General features: G+C 38.5%; 1 long non-coding RNA gene across 2 annotated transcripts in view; it reads right to left on the bottom strand.

Moving 5' to 3' along the window:
- The window catches only part of LOC135454357 (uncharacterized), a 40,260-nt gene that overhangs the window by 8,860 nt on the left and 15,360 nt on the right, over positions 1-16,040 (bottom strand). Inside the window, exons 3-5 of one of the 2 annotated variants that reach the window (XR_010442093.1) lie at positions 10,834-10,949; positions 9,894-10,094; positions 8,121-8,210 (exon numbers count right to left, since the gene is read on the bottom strand). This is a non-coding gene — a long non-coding RNA (uncharacterized LOC135454357). Of the gene's footprint in view, positions 1-8,120; positions 8,211-9,893; positions 10,095-10,833; positions 10,950-16,040 lie in introns of those variants that run through there. The other variant, XR_010442094.1, reaches the window with a different exon arrangement.

Raw genomic sequence — 16,040 nt, 5'->3', positions numbered from 1 at the left:
TGTCATTTTCCAGCTTTGATGTACTTCAGAAAAAAAATTTCAACCTTCAGGCAGGGGGGAAAAAAGAACACTTAATAAGGTATGGTTTCCCCAAATCTGATAAACACAATCCCAAAGCATCTCTTTAGAAAGTCAGAGCCTGTACTTTACAGATAACTATGCTTCTGGAAAAATACCAAATTATACTTAGCTCGAAAGCAAATCTACACTGGGCATCAGGGACTAACTTAGGAGAAAGAAAGGGGAAAAAAAAGGAAAGATGCATTATAAAGAGAGAACACTCAATGTCTGGCTTAATATGTGCTCAGAAACAACTACCCCTTTCATCCCTCCATCACACAAACAGAGGATGAAAAATTCTGCCTCCAAATCTAATATTTATATACTACATATCCTATATAATATGGTCTCAGAAGTGATCTGGAGCTGCAGTGAGCAGGGCACACAGGTGTGCTCTGCAGGGAGCAGTGAGCTAACCAGAACTGGAACTGGGAGAGGCGAGAGGGAGCCCCAGCACAGCAACCTGTGTGTGACAGCTCCGGCAGAGCTGCTGGGCCAGGGGCACCTGCAGTGCCCTCGCTGGGCACCTCTCCCGTCCCTGCACGTGGATCCCTCCCTCGCTCCCTGCCTGTGCAGCTACAACCACAAATTTCACTGAAATTCACTGACGGGCTCCCTGGTCTCCAGCCCAGGCTGTGAGGACAAAGCACTGAATGTTCTAAACATTCTGGGGAATGAAAGAAATGTGTCACCTGTCACCACCTTCATCACCTACAGCTACATCAGCTCTCCATCAGGTGATGTGAGAGTTGTGACAGATGCTGGGTGTTTGATGCACATCAATGTTGAGGGGTCCTGAGGGGGAGGGAAGGAGACAGGGTCTGCTTGGCTGGTGGGGGCTGTTAGGAGTCAACTTTGAACTTGGAGAATAAATTATGAGCTGAAGTTCTCTAAAATATAATCAGTGGAGGGAAGCACCCAGGTTAGGAGACTCTAGACAAGTTAAAGTAATGCTTAAAATTGGAAATAACTGCATAAAAACAGGACAACAACAAGCCAGAACACTGACTTCTGCAAATAATGTTAAAAACCAGATTGGAGCTTAACAAAGCTGAAACAGTAAACAACAAATAAGAATCCATTTAAACTCCCCTATCTGATTTAAGTAATACTACTGCAAGTTCTTTAGTCTTCATTATGCAAACTTCTTTCCATTGATCTGACAATTCTGATTAAATGTTTCTAAGCACTCCCCAAGCTGAAATTGAGGTCATCCACAAAATAATTTTCTGCTATTCAAATGACTATAGCATTAAAATAATTCAAAGCAATGTAGTGTGGCTATGAACAAAGATATGTATTCACTGATGTTAAATCAAAATCTTAATGATAGATGCTGCTTATAGGTTCTCAACAACCCAATTTTATTATATCTTTGAGAAAAATACTGTGCTTCCAAACCTACTAAAATTGCTGTGGTACAAAACAAAAAGCTGTCCCCATGCAGAGGAAGATCTTCAATATTAGATGTGGAGCAGAGCTGTGAAAAGTATTCCTAAAACCTGCAACCCCTCTATGGTACTTCTGACACTACTGCAAGTTACAACAAATCTTGTCAGGGTACAAGAGGTTCAGGACTGGAATTGCTGCAGGATCATGGGCTGTCACTGAAATGTAAAGCTCCCCCCTGTGCTCTCTCAGGAGAGAGGAGCCGAGGTCTCAGCTCAGCTGCTGAGGGTCCCACTGCAGCCATGCCCAACTCTGGCACAACAACACATGCCAAGCTCTCAGATCTGTGCAGAATCTCTCTCACACTGAAGGAAAGGGGTTGATTTTCCAGCTCAAGGACTTTTTTGCTTATCTGTAGGAAATAATGGGTGTCTGAAGTGTTGGGAGGCCTGTGCCTCTGCCTGTTTCACACCTCAGCTTCAACCACTGTTGACAATCCATGAGCACAAGTATCTAATGCCAGGCTTCTTCCCCTTCTTCTCCAGATTTTGTTTTCATTGCCCACAGAAATTCACCCTGACTATTAAGATTATAGCAACACAAATCTCCAACATCAGCATTAAAATCTGTAACCCTCCTTCTATTCAGATCTATTCCCAAGGGAAGGCAGCAGCTCTGAGAGCCCAGTGAATGGGAGTGCTTTGCTGCAGGTCAGGGAAGCCACAAGGTTCCTATGGCACCTCCAAGGGAGCAACAAGTTCTGATTCCTAAAGCAAACCCCCACCAATAATCCTTTCTGAGTCAAACTTGCTGATGTCAAACCTAATTCAATTCTCCTTATTCCTGCAGAATGCCAACAGGAGACAGACTGCATCTTAGACAGGTCTCAAGATACCATTTTTTCATGTTTATTCAATTTCAGAAAAATTATATACTTCCCCTAAAACAAATTGTTTAGTCAATATTTCAAAAGAGTAAATAGTGTGAGTCATACTGCTCTGAGTCATCCACCTGGATATTGATTTCAGGGAAAATCATACAATATCTGATTAAAGATTATTAATTACTCTTAGAGGATTAATTCTCTTTTATAGTACTCAACAGCTTTTGGGAGAACATAAGTCTTGTCAGATCAAATACTCCCACTGACAGAGTGGCAGAAATTGTTAACAACATATTTCTGAGCATGTTTTAGGCTTTGAACTCGATACCACACAATTTGCTGATTCTAAGAGACAGGAATACCCAGAAGCTAGAGGGCAACATCAAACTGGAAAATACTTTCTTCACACTACACCTCTTAGCAAGTCATTATCAATTACTTGGGGTGAAAAGCCACCTAGAGACTGATTCTCAGCCCGTGACATGATGTATTCTTTTAATACAAATATACAATTAAAGCTGATCATGTTTCCAAAAGGATAAGGATGGATAGAATGGAAATGAGTGAGCAATAACTACAAAGTTACCTTGGTAAACTGAACTCAGAGGCTCTTCTAAGCAGCCAAATACAAGGTGTGTGATGTCAAAATTAAACATTGTCATCTCTGACTATGGCACCTAAAGAATTGTCAGCAGTAACTATCTCAATATGAGCTACCAATTCACAAGTAGAACCAATAACTGAAATTTATTATCTGTGTTTGCAGAGAAGTATATTAGATGGTCATTATTCTAAATGTTACTGCTTGTAAAATCTATAAGTTACAAGTGCTGCAGAAATCATTTGTGCTGAGCTTCCCCCATGTAATCTTACAATAAATCACATCAATCATAATGCTGCTGGTTGCTTATATTGACAGATCTGTAAATTGGAGTTCGTTCTTTGATGTTCCTGCAATTCTAACTTTGATACCTGAAGCATATCAGAAAAAAAAATCCATATTAGACAACTATGGACTTGTCAAATTTCTCACGCTTGATTTAAAACAAAGCCTCAATGGGTTTGATCAATGATGTTCTATGCTGATTCTGGACTCAACTATTAACAACATCACTAGTATTTATATAAATAAACTTTCCCGTGTCCCAAGTAAAATTACAAACTTGTAATAATTGAAATTTAGAGAAGCCAACCCAAAGTCAGCTTGCTGCAGTTTATTTTATGGCTTCACAGAGCTCATACATCACTTCTTTGTAAACACTCTGCTGGCCTTGATGCAGTGCAGCTTCTCACAGTAGAAAAACAAAAGCGTTTTTAATTATCACTATGAGAGGCATAAGTAAGGAAAAACAATTCTATTCATTAAATCTTTCCTAATTGATTTTTTACACAGTCTTTTTTAACCCAGTAAAGCACAACCTAAAAGCTAAGTAAAACTATTATTGTTATTCAATTTCAAGTTTACCAAAGAAGAAAATGCTGCAGAATTTGCATTAAATTAAAGAAAGTATGTACAGCTATTTTCTGGCACATTTATGGCATAAATAGAAAGAAACATGAATTAAAAAACAAAGCTCTGTAATTTCCAGTCTTAAAAGAGAGATGGATTGAAGAATTAGAAAAAAAAAAAGCACTTTCAGACCTTGAAGAGTGTGGTTTGGAAGCATCTCTGTGGTAATGTTTCCTATTACAGTAGATATTTGGAACAAAGTGAGTCTGTTCTTTTTCCTGGAAACAGGATACAATGTGCAGTAAAAATGTTTAAAAAGCAGCTCAGAGTACTCTCAGTTTCCATTTTAGGAAAAGGATAAAGTAATTTGTTTGCCTCTGATGGTATTTCCACTTTTTCTAATTCTATTCTAACTGGGCTCTGCCAGAAATTATACACTCATAAACTCACTTATGAGGTGTAAACATTTGTCTTTGCAACAGCTCAGCAAACACAGCACGCCAGGTACCTTCAAAGCATTTCTTTTCCCTGTAACTGGATTGTAATGGCTAATTTTGTTAAGAACTGGTTCCCAAAATAGTGGTATTATCACTGTCCTATGACAAAGATGGCAGAGTGAAGGGAGAGGACACTCAGTGAGGCTCAGGGCACTCTGCTTGGAAACATGAAAAATAACTGAGTAATTCTTTCTTGGACAGACCAAAATGTGCTTCCCAACTGCTGGAACCACTGAGGTTTTGCAGCATGTTTCACACACCCACCTCTGCTGAAGGATATTTAAGAAGCACTTCTCTAATAGGTTCTAAAAATAAATAGCATGAAGTCTGAGTTTATGGGAAAAGATTTTAAGGACAGGGTACTACAGTACACATCACATGGTGTGAACAAGAAATGTTTAAATGCCATTGAATTCCAGAGAATACTGGAGCTTTTCTTTCATTTGAGTAGTTTAAATGAACATATAAAAGGCATGTAAAATGTATAGAAGGGGTATCCCTAAATGGCTTCCTGGCAAAGGAAATTATCTTCAACTCCAAAATAAAACCAAAATTCCAGATTAGGTCTAATTATAGATTGAATGTGAAAGTTTAGCCTCAAAAAGGAAAAAAAAATAAAAGAAAATGGATCTAATTCAATTGCTAAGCATTAAAATGAAATTAGACAGTAAGTAATCCAAAGATTCAAAAGACAAAATGTTCACAGGAACCATTTGTCTGAGGGAAGTCTCATGCAATGAGAAGCAATGCTTGGAAGCTGATAAATAAGAACAGGATGAGGTTTTACTGGAACAATTATGCTGAACATGAACTCCCTGCAGCAAAATGAGGGAACAGCATCCCATCACACATTTCTGCCAAACCACCTGGGATCTGCAGCAGCTCTGCACCGTGACCCTCGTGTTCACTGGGTAAACTGAAACAGAAAATGAGGGGAAATGCCAAAGCACTCGAGATGACCTGGACTAGGAAGCAACCCCTTAATTCCACTGCCTTCCAACATTTCTTACAAAGGGCTCTGAGAGGCTCCTGATGTTCAGCCTCTCTGCACAGAGTTCACTAACACAATAACTTTTATTTTTAGAAGCATGAACACCTGGTAATAGACTTGATAATACAAAGTATCTCACAAAATTATTGTATTTTATTACATGATGGGGACCAGCGCTAATATTGATACCAAAAAACCCTATTCCCTCTTTACATTTTACTTTTTCTTCTTGTATTTCCCCTTCTTCATTATCACAAGGTACCATATTTCAAAAAAAGGATCAATTCCTAAACTAAAAACACTATCATAAAATACAACTAATAAAAAGTCCTGGCAACCAAATAAAAACTGAATTTTAAAAGTCTAATTTATTATTAAGAAGAAATTTTATTCCTAATCACAATGACCCTAAGAATTACATTTTTAGATCAAAAATCCCATAAATATGCTATGGTCAGTTGATTATTTTGGTTGATAATGAAACTGTAACCAGTGAAAATAGTAATCTTATTACTTAAAGAGGGGGGGGAAGAAGAAAAAACTGTGTGGCATTAATCTTATGCAGAGACTCTAAATTATACATTTTATTATCCTACAGAGATTTATACTCCCATTATCTCTTACACCCACATAAGACAAAGCAAATGTAAATCTGTCTTTCTCCGTGCAGAGAATTTCTTAATGCTGTATTAGAGAGATAATTATTCTACCCCCACATCTCATAACATTGTTTTTTTAACAATCAGAAGTACTCTGAGTTAATATGAAGACAGATGTTTTGACTGAGAGCAACTGTGGATGTGTGCTGAAACTAAAAATTAAAATCGCACATAAATAAATATTGAAATGTACATTAATCCTTTTTCTAAGGGTGATCTTCTACCACCAAAGAAGATGCTTGGCCAGGATTTTCTCTAAATATTTGCAGCAGGGAATTACATTTCTGTACAACCTTCGTGGGGTAATTTATTCAAATTTCTAAGCACCCAATTCCTTCTTCTGTTAATTGTACCTAGGGTAGAGCTATCCCAACTGTGCCAATTCACACTCAAATAAACAACAGAAGTACAGGCTGAGTGCATCTAAATTGAGACACACTTTTTAACAATACAAATGGTATGAGAAAAAAAAATTGCAAATATGTCAAATTTGTATTTGACATATTTTCCTATATCATCCCCCAATATTACACACATCATCCATTCAGCTGTGATGGGATTCAGCCATTTGCACATGGTGACAACTTGCCCAAATTCTTCACAAATTTCAGCACTCATGGTGTTCCCTGGAGAGCAATGTGGTGTCTGGGTTAGATACAGCCAAGAATTTTGGGTCATTATAAACTAAACTCATGCTGTGACTTAGAGTTTTAACAGGTAAACCAGTTTAACCATTGAAAAATACTGTGAAGAGCTCCTAAAATTCTTAATTGGTATTCATGGACCCATATAATCATGGATGGTTTGGGTTGAGGAGGCAGTGGAGATGATGGAGATGATGCCATGAACAGGGACCTTCCACTCAAAGGACACTGTTTGTTGTTTAACACCTGTAAAGTTGGCAAACTGCACAGGAACTGAGATAAATTTCATGGAGCTGGTCTGTCACATGGCTGCACTTGCCATTTTGTAAGTGAACATCACTGGGTTGGGCAGGAACTGAGATTGCCATGCAAGACAGCAGGGTTTAATGAATTGCAAACCCGTGCAGCTGAAGCAGCAGGAACACACCCTCGAGAATACTCTCATCCTGATGCTTGGGAAGGCTTGCATACAAAACTCCTCAAATGGAAACAGAAATCTGGCTCCTCAAGCAAAAATTGTAACTCACAGACTGAATTTTTCATTGAAGCTGAATGCACCCTGTACAGCTGGGAGAAAAGGGAACATTCCCTCCTCTATCCACTCTCCCACAGCCATCTCAGACCTGGTGCAGCCAAGGGCAGCTTTAGGGCTGCTCCACAGTAGGCCTGGCTTTGTTCCAGCTTTAGGGCTGCTCCGCATTAGGCCTGGCTTTGTTCCAGCTTTAGGGCTGCTCCACATTAGGCCTGGCTTTGTTCCAGCTTTAGGGCTGCTCCACATTAGGCCTGGCTTTGTTCCAGCTTTAGGGCTGCTCCGCATCAGGCCTGGCTTTGTTCCAGCTGAAGTCACCTGTGCCCAAGCAAACCCAACCCAACTCAGCTCAGGGACTCCCCAAGCAAGCAAATCCCCTGCTCTGGTTCTGTGCCTCCCCAGGACAGCCTTCCTCACAGAAACCCCAAACCATCTGCTTAGCCCAGCTTTCAGCTTGCTTTGATCCAACAAAGGGGCTCAAAGCAGTAAGAGAACAAAAAACTAGAAATGCCTCTAAAACAGAAAATGCCTCTTGGTGTTTGGCATGTGCTGAAGCAGATACTGATGCCAGTCTGGTGAGTGTAAATCCAGAAGAGCTTTGCTGAGGACAGGGATGCAGGACAGGGAACTTGATTTTGCTTCTCTGCCTGATATTAAGCATGGTTGATTTTTAAGTAAACAAAGAAAATACCATCACTGTGCAAAAAACTTCATCTCCTATAAAATCAGCATTGCTCTTCTGAAATCAACTGAGTTATAAAAATTTACATCAGCTGCAGATTTCCTCCCAGATGTGATGAAGAGAGTTCTGTTTGCTCCCCTGGGTCTCAGCTCAAGCTCTGTATGAATACAAACCAAGTTTTTTCCCTAAATGAGTACCAACACATTTTCTCCTGAGTCACATATCCTCAGCTTCTACACATTGCACATTGCCAAGATGACTAAAACACCTTTTCAAAGTATTTAAATGTTTTCTTCAATAAAAAGCATCATGACATGGTTTTCCTACACAGTTAGAAAACTCACCCTCTTTTATTGCCATTTATTGCACCAGAATGTTAAAAATGAAATTTGCTGTAGAGAACAGGTCTCAGGATAATACACAGCACTGAAAAAAATGGAAAGGAAATTTTGAGACAGAGCAACCAGCAGCCCTGAAAAGGCCACACAAAATGATGGGGAATGACAGATTTAGCCAGGAATTACAAGGAACAGGATACCAACAAAAATATGATGAAAAAAATTACAAGTCTGCACACATGTAAATAACTGTAATCTTGGAACCAAAGTAATTCTTACATCAATTTTATGGATTTAGATTTATATGAAAATACTTGGATTTCAGAAATAAAAACAGAGTAAGATGGCCTCAACTAACAAGCAGGACACACTACAATCTGTTTTTCAAAGACAGCAAAGGCAACATCTGGATGTCAGTAAAAATCATGTTATTATGTATTCATAGAAAAATATAGCATTAGTATTTTCAAAGTATATGAAATACTTAATTTGCCCTTTTCAGGGAAGAGTATACATTTTAACAAGTCCAGATACTCTGTGTATATTATTGCATTGTCTCAAAAAAAAAACCAACCTCCTAAGCAGACAAAGGCACCTATTCAATTTCAGATAATGCTCATATATTCTGTCTTGAAAAGTATTATTGACTTCTAAAGTTGAGCATGCACAAGTTAGAAAGCATCAGAATTAGATCTGTTTGTGTTTATTCAATTTAGCAAATCCTTGTGTAGAACTGGAACCCTGGGCTCTTACCTTGTCTGCCTCATAATCTCTAATTTTAGTGCACAAGAGTCATTCCTCACATTAGGTTTGCTGCAGTTATATGATGGGTATCCTTTTCATATAGAAAATGTTTTATTCTTAAAGGCTTATTTCTGCTGCACAGAAGCCAGTACCAAAATGTCAGTCAAATCCTGTGGGATGATGATTATTCATATTAAATCCTGCTTGAAATGCTACAGATCTGTGTGGCTTACTAATAGTGCTGACAGCAGCAGAGGGTTGGAGTAGGGGGACAAGCTCCCCTTGCTCCCAGGACAGCAGCCCTGGTGTGTGGCACTGCTCAGGTCCCACAGGGACACACCTGAGGAGCCCCAGCAGTCCCACAGACTGAAACCAGCTCAAAAAAATGAGTTTACCAGCTCCACCAGAGAGGGGGAAATCTTTTGTCTAAAGATTTTCAACCAACTCTAACCAGCATAGCATCCATCAGAAAGCTTAGCTATAAACTCAGGCTTTGTTAATGCCAGACTAAGAGCAGGGTGGTCTTGAGGAGACAGGCCTGGTGAAACCAAGATTTGTATGATGGCACTTATAGGAACTGGCCAAAGAGCAGGATTCACAGAAATAAACTGAACAGTTTCATGTATAGTCAACAAATAAAAGAAAAATAATTCCCTTTTCCCTTTTTTTTCCTCCCTTTTTTAATAACTTGTATCTGAATAAGGACTTAATGTAAAGCTAATGCCATTCCTCTAATTTTGCATTTGATGCAATTTCTATTCATATAAACAGATTATGAGATATATTGCACCAGGAACATCTCTCTTTTTAAAAGCAGAATATTAAGAATTGTAATGTAGAAAATTGGGGTAAACTGCCTTCATTTTTGTATACAAAAGTACAGAATAACACAATTTCAAAAGGAACACTGAAATTATAGTGGCATCAACTATTTTTAAAAAAGTAGGCTTGTGGTTATGAGTGTAATGCGGCTAGAAGCAAATAATAAAAGGAGAAGTTCCTAGCAGAGGTTTCTCAGAACACTTACCACATTCTACTTGGAAGCTGCAGTGGAGATGTTTGTTTTCTTGGGAAACAGGAACAGTTGGAAGCAAAGGAGGGAGCAGAGCACTTGAACAGAGAACTGGCCCAGACCTCTGAATTGATTGGTTTTCCCTCCAGCAGCACCATTTGCTTTCCAAGAGACCTTGGAAAAATTTTTATTTTCTCTCTCTTTCAATCTTCAGACCTGCAGACAGGTACAATAACCCCCTATAAAGCCTTTTTAAAACCCACAGACAGAAAGCATTGTAAGAATTATCCTTTCCCACCACTGAGTGCTCACAATGCAGTTGAGCCTGCAAGATCTAAGCAATCTTTTCATGTACTTAATTCACATTTAAGCTTCTTAATGCATTCCTGGCTATAATCATGGGTTGTTTTGAAAGATATATGACCACAATTCATGTTGCTTTAGTGATTAAGGAACACTAACAGGGTTCTGTGAAACCACAGGCAATATAACTCAGCCTCCCCTGGTACACCTGGGTCCCTGTATTGGCTTGCAAAACAAGCAAAAAAACCCCACAAACAGCTGAAGCAGAATGGCAGTCATCAAATGAAACATCTACACAAATATTAAGATTCTATACCATAACAACACTTCATTTTACCTCATCCACCATGCAATGATCAAAACTCCATCTTTTTAACTAGTCAGCAATATGTTTTTCTGAAATTACCAGAATATGCCCATAGATTTGAAAGCCTACTTTAAAATGGCAAATTGCAGAAAAAAAAAAAAAAAAAAAAAAAAAAAAAAACAACAAAAAACCAGAAAGTACAAAGTCCAGTGATTTTCAAATGTGGATGTTTAAATAGAAGAAACAAATATTACAGACTGGGAGCACAGTGCTGCCAAGTTTTACTGCAGCTTCAGAGAGGGAATGGCTGCTAAGAAGTGGCTCTAGAAGCAGTTCTGCTCTTACCTGTGTGACCTGCAGCCAGGAAACCCAGCTGGGATCCCCTGGAGTTGTCCATACTAAAGGAGCTGAGCAGGTGAGGGCCATCCTGTGTAATATCCACTGCCATTTCCACAGCGTTTCTGATGATAAAAACCAAGTTTTTTTCATGTATGCATAAGTATTTTCTGTTGTTGTTTGAAAACTAAGTCTACAATATCATTCAAAAAGCATCTTAGTATTGGTACCTTTTCCCTCTTTTAATTATTCTGAGAATGAAATGGATGCAGGAGGAAATACTCTCTAAAATACCCAAGATTGTAACACAATTCTGCAAGATGTCTTACATTGCACTGAAAACAAACTGAGATAATAGACATTTACCCCCCCAAAACACCCACACATGAATAAGATACAGAAATTAATTTTAATCTCCTCAAGTTTTTTAAGCATCCACTAGGCTATAGCAACAAAATCTTTTATGCAGTTATACATTTGCTAAGATGGATAAAAATTGAAAATAAAAAGATTTTACCATTTATCAGCACAGGTAGGTAAATATATTCCACTCCTTAATGATTTGGCAGCTATTACAAAGTAATTATCAACTTGTGAGATTAGGAGATAGAACAAAAAAGCAGATTACTGCTCAACACTCAATTTTCAGTGTTTTGTTTCAAGACCTATGCAATGGCATTTTCTGTTTTAAAACTGGAACTGTACTCTCATTACTCCTGAAGTAAATGAGACCTTAGCAAAAAACTCATTCTGAGCCTTGGGGAAGCCTTGAGTCTGCCTTGAGCCACGGCAGGTTCTTCATTTGTTCTACATTTATCCAGAACTACACAGTCTAGATCATAATTTCAGTTTCATGATTATAAATTTCAATCCTGCAAACAGTCTCTTCATGGCAAGGCAGACACAGAAAACTTCACACCTTCTGCAATTGCTTAACACCCAGGAAACCATGTTTGCAATTCAAAACCAAAAAGAGCACTAGTTTTTGTAGAAATAGGGAGGAGATAAGGTCAGAAACATTCTGTGAGGATTTGGAAGAGATTATGGGATCATTTGCTTGGGTGAACTGACATATTAAGCATCTTGTATCAGGACTATTTATGCTGTGCTCTTTTTTGCTTCAGAATCCAAATACAGATGCTGCTTTCCATTTGTAAAGTCTAGGCAGAAAGCTGCAGACTGTTTTTGACACAGAACCATCACCCTCTAACCCATATTTCTCAATTCTCTGTTCCCAGCATGAAGCCCATTTCCTTCTCAGAATTTTGCATTTGGACTGGAGGCCAAATTCTGAGAGCTGACAGCTGTTAAGTCTTCTTGTTGCTCTTGTTAAAAACAGGGTTGAAAAATACCTGTTCTCACAACTATCAGCTGTCATTTTCACAATGTGAAGGTGCTCACAGAATCAGGCAACACTTCATTTTTAATGTACAGATAACATACTTCAATTTTAAGTACAGATTCAAGAGACACCTTAATTTCTTCTTTAAAAGGATGAGAAATCTAAAAAGCAATTTTATTCCCTTTTAAAAGTGCTTTCAAAGATAGCACTTTTGAGAACAGTTAACAGCTGATTTATTTTATTCCTCCTACATTCGTCTGTTGTCTTCATCATTTCACTCTGAGGAGAACCTGTTCCACTGTTTTAACTTGTGTGTGTTTTAACTGTTAATTTTTTTAGACTGACTGGCATTGTCACACCCAGTTCCTCTGTAAATCACCCCATAATGCTCTGCACCTTTCCTGAGTTTTGCTTCTCCTGCTGTTGTCTGTAAAGTCTGCACCAGAGCAGTGATTCCACTCATTTCAACTGCTGTGCCATATGTCACTGATATGGTTCCAAAACGCTTTTTAAGCTTTGCATTCTGGATAAATACTCTCACACATGTTTATTCACAGCAGCAGCTGCTCCAGGAATCGGTGCTGAGTTGGGCACCTGGAAGGACCCAGCCTCAGGCAGACGTGCCAGTGACACACAGGCATTTCCTCCTTGCCTGGTGTGCAATTTGCTTCACTTCTCCCACCCATCAGCAGGTGAGATCAGCAGTTTTCAAACATCCACTTCCAAATGCCCTCTCACCTTCTGCTGTATGGGATTGCCTCCATGAGGGAGCATTTTTGGCCTTCTACTAAGCAAAATAAAACAAACTCAAAACCCAAAGCAGAATTCAGGAGAGCCATTTTGCCTGGAAATGGAAGCAATTACATTGGATGGCAAAGCTCACAGCAGCCATTCAGTTATGAGAATATCTTTTCAGTGAAATACTGAAACCAAGTTACAGCAAAAAATGCCTGATTTTTGTAGGTTTTACAAGTACAGTGGCATGGCTGTGAAGATCACCATACCTAAAATGCAGCTTTTAATGTGTTATTTCATTTGATTCAGGTCTGCCTTTCAAATTAGACAATGTTGTCTACATGGCCTTTTATCCCAAATATGTCAATGACACCTCTAAGCTTTAAAAAAAATCTGTTTTCTAATTGTGGTCTAAGACAGTGTCAAGAATTAACAATTTGACAGTAACAGAAAAAGTATGCCATATTCAAGTTGCATGACTTCTCTTTGCTTTTGTTTTCAGACTGTGAAAAACACTAATTTTCTGCACTTACTGCATGGAACTGTACTGTAATGCTTTATTAATTCAGGCCTTGTTTTCTCATTCCTTACAGCATCATTTCTACCACTAGTTCCATTAATTCTAGTAAAAATTCTCAGTAGGATATCTATTGCTCTTTCTGCAGGACAGAGAAAATTTTTCATTAAGAAACAACAATTTTTCCCCTTTCCCACCTGCCTTCAATGCCTTTTTCTAATTAAAAGTACATTAGCTCCTTGAGAGCAACAGAAATAAAACTACTTTCTCTATAAGTTGTATTTTTACCTGCCCTTCTTAAAGAGAAAAAGGCCCAACTTACAAATAAACTGGTTGGAGCCCTAGCAGCAGAAACAGGAATTTTCCCTTCTGCACTGTAGTTACAAACATGTACAAGTTCCCTTTGCTTTTTGCTTTAGCCTGGGGCTTCCAGTATGTAGAAACCTGCTGTCTAAAATGAAACTTATACATTTAATAAGAATTCAAGGCTGTCTGAAGAGAATAGGTTCTTTTATTAACTACATAAGTCTGAAACTCAGTTAGACACTGTTCAGAGTTCTGTAAATATAAGTCTATATTTCACCATGAACATGTTCAGTGACTTAAAAGCAATATAAACAAGATAATTCCTAAAGGAGCATGGCATCCTTTACTCAGTGCAGTCATATCCATCCCAGTTACTGGCTACTTTACTTTACTATACTTTATTTCTTACAGTGTTCTAGAGGAGGTTTTTGTGTTGGCTTTTTGTTTTTTACAAGGAAAAAATTTGCAAAGAATAAGCAGCATGTGAATAGCAAAGATATTGCTCAAGGTTTTATACAATATAAAAAATTCAATAACCATATGAACAATGTTGGTACAACAGAGTGTTTTGGTTAGGAATTGAGCTACATTTCTCTGCTACCTAAAAAATCAAACTAAAAGAGATTGCAAAGGGAAAGAAATCCCTTTCCTGCCTACACAGTAGTGTTATAAAGTCTCCAAAGCAGGATATAGTGCACATGCCATATTTTGCATAGCAGCCCTAGCTTCATTTTTTAAAAAAGAAACAACACAATAGAGAAACCTCTTAAGCCTAATGTTTCAGACAACTGTTATCATTTGCAAACACTTTTTGGGTGCAAAAGTTGAACTATTCTTATCTCTAAAACACAAGGTTTTCCTAAGAAACTCAGAAAAATGCACATTTTTTTCAAGATGCTGAACTGGCAATATTTCCCTGCAGAACAGCTCTGAATCTGTTTGAAGCTGGGAAAAAACCCATTTCCAGGCAGTGAGTGTGGAGGACCACGAGTGGAAGCAGCAAATTGCAGAGATGAAGGCGCAGCCCCGGGCAGGGCTCTGCTCCCTGTGCAGCCTCCCCGGGGCTCATCCCTCCCTGCAGGGCCAGGGCAGGGCTCTGGCCACACGACTAAGGCTGCTTTCATCTGCACACAGCCAGGGCTAAATGCTAGAGCTGGCAAGGACAGCAACTGAGCTGGTTTGAACAGCCCCAGTATTATTTTCAAGGAGTTTAAAGGGAAAAAAGGAGCCAACACGAGCTCTGAGCAGCAAAGAGAAAGGGCACAAACAGGAACCACACAAGATGAAAAACATCTGTGGCCACGAGATTCAACAATGTTGAAGGACAAGGAATAAAAGCTACAAGAACAGACTTTCCTACTCTTGTATGTGCAAATACAAGAATATGTGCAAATAACTGCAAAGCCCAGGCTGCCCTGAAGAGTGATATCAAAGGATTCAATTAAAGATAGAAAGGATTTATTGCTTCCACAGTTTTACAACAGAGCTGTCGAAGACAAAGTATAAGGACTGAAATTGTAAAACATTTTAATGCTTCTGGAAACAGATAGTGAGGAAACGGGTTTTTTCCCCAGATAGTATTAAAGCATGTAACACTGAGCAGTCTATATTAATCCTCTGAGCTGCAAAGCAAGTTGGGCTTGGATTATTTGGGAGTGAGTGACAGATTTAGCTGTACTGGTGAAACAAAGTACAAAAGCAAAGGATTTCATCAAAATTATGTGAAAAAGGCAACCAATGTCATTTAAGATGACATCAAAACCTTGCTTTAAAAACTGTTCTAAATTTTTTTAAATCTCCAGAGACAACCAAAAATAGAGACTGAAATTACTCACTATAAGGCTCTGTAACCATAACCAAAATTAACTGCAGTGACTAAGCATACTTCTCTTGCCAGTAATGAAAAAAAAAAAGAGACATCCTTTATCCATGATAATTTGACAGTAGTTGTTATTATTAACACAGAAATGAAGTGATCAATGTCCTCTCTCTAAAATACAGAACTTCTCACATTAACAGGTGACAAGGTGAGTGATCTTACAGGAGCTCAATTATAAACTAATTCTGAAAGGGAATATTTCACACTGAGCAAGAACTACAAGGACAACACGAGGACTGCTGCAAAGTTACAGAGAGCACAAGTTCTCTTCAAGACTTCTACACAGAGGGCAGGGATTGATAAAACAATGGAGAAATTGTCAGCAAAAATTCAACGTGCAATCAGCTCTTCTATGGATTAGTAGAGAATTCAGAAAATACTTATGGTCAAATCTGCAATTATTTAGTCACAAGTGGTCTTACTGCAGATTGCAGCCA

This window comes from Zonotrichia leucophrys, chromosome 14, assembly GCF_028769735.1.
Source record: "Zonotrichia leucophrys gambelii isolate GWCS_2022_RI chromosome 14, RI_Zleu_2.0, whole genome shotgun sequence".
In the NCBI taxonomy this organism is placed as follows: domain Eukaryota; kingdom Metazoa; phylum Chordata; class Aves; order Passeriformes; family Passerellidae; genus Zonotrichia; species Zonotrichia leucophrys.
Note: the sequence above shows the minus strand (reverse complement) of the source record. Positions and strands in the feature narration are given on the sequence as shown.